This window comes from Pundamilia nyererei, unplaced genomic scaffold (genome assembly GCF_000239375.1).
Source record: "Pundamilia nyererei isolate P.nyererei 1_Seehausen unplaced genomic scaffold, PunNye1.0 scaffold00442, whole genome shotgun sequence".
Classification (NCBI taxonomy): Eukaryota; Metazoa; Chordata; class Actinopteri; order Cichliformes; family Cichlidae; genus Pundamilia; species Pundamilia nyererei.
This window is the reverse complement of record NW_005187843.1, coordinates 134,016-135,090: the sequence shown is the minus strand read 5'-3', so window position 1 is coordinate 135,090 and position 1,075 is coordinate 134,016. Positions and strand designations below refer to the sequence as shown.

Below are 1,075 nucleotides of genomic sequence, written 5' to 3'. Positions count from 1 at the left end.
TTCTTGCGTTTCATGTGTGCGCAGTACTGGAACGTGAGCGTTTTCATCCGTTTCAATGTGGACGCACAACTCTGTGAAAACGACTGAAAACGATAGTGTGGACGCGGAGCGCTTTCAGACGAAAACGCCGTTTTCAAATCTATCCGGGCTAGTGTGGACGTAGCCTAAGTCCTTGAGAAAGTGGTTTCACCCTAAACCTCTGATGATGACCCACGCCTTTTCCACACCTTGGCTCATGTGATGAGGCACATGATTAATAGTGGGTCAACGACCTCCTTAAGGGACAATCTCACTAGGGTTTAAATACCCAGGACTCTTCACCATTTTGTTTTAGAACTGAGAAAGCTTCTTGGATGAGAGGTGACGCATCTTTACAAAACTTCATGAAGTACAGTGGTTTTATTTTCCCCCAAGCTCCTTATACTACCATGATCTAGATGAGTGACCTATGACCTACACTGATAGTGTCATGTAGCAACACTTAGGAAACACACACTTAAGGGGATGTAGCTCAGTGGTAGAGCGTGTGCTTCGCATGTGTGAGGTCTTGGGTTCAATCCCCAGCATCTCCAGCTTTCATGCTATCAAGCTTCTCGGATGAGAGGTGAAACGACTTCAAGTAACTTAAAGATTTCCAGGTGCTTTTCTTTGCAAGCTCCTTTGACTCACATGTATGTTGTTGACATTTATGTGACGGACATTTTGACTGCGTGGTTATTTGTACAGTGTAGATATCTTTGAAAGTGTCTCTCAGCACACAAACGCAATTTGCTAATAGTAACCAAACTTCATGAATCACCTGACAAACGCACAGCGTAGACGTGATGGTCCTTGAGTCTTGTGGACATTTTTTGTCTTACTTTTCCTAATAGTTTCCTGAAAGCCAGAAAGATTTAGGACTGGTCATGTTTAGTGCTATAAACCTTGTCACATGTCATTTTAACCTCAGGTCAAAACGTCGATCAACTTCAGAAGCATAAAACCTGGAGCTGCTGGCATTTGAACGCTGCTCTTCTTGGGTCTTGTGGACATTTTGTGTTGATTTATTGCCGTCTGAGTCTGTTAGACTTTTCTT

The 1,075-nt window shown here is 43.3% G+C and overlaps 1 non-coding gene across 1 annotated transcript; it reads left to right on the top strand.

Annotated features, from left to right (window-relative positions):
• Positions 1 to 500: 500 nt before the first annotated feature.
• trnaa-cgc (transfer RNA alanine (anticodon CGC)) lies at positions 501 to 572 on the top strand. Its single transcript has one exon. It is a non-coding gene; the product is annotated as a tRNA-Ala (tRNA).
• The last annotated feature ends 503 nt before the right edge of the window (positions 573 to 1,075 follow it).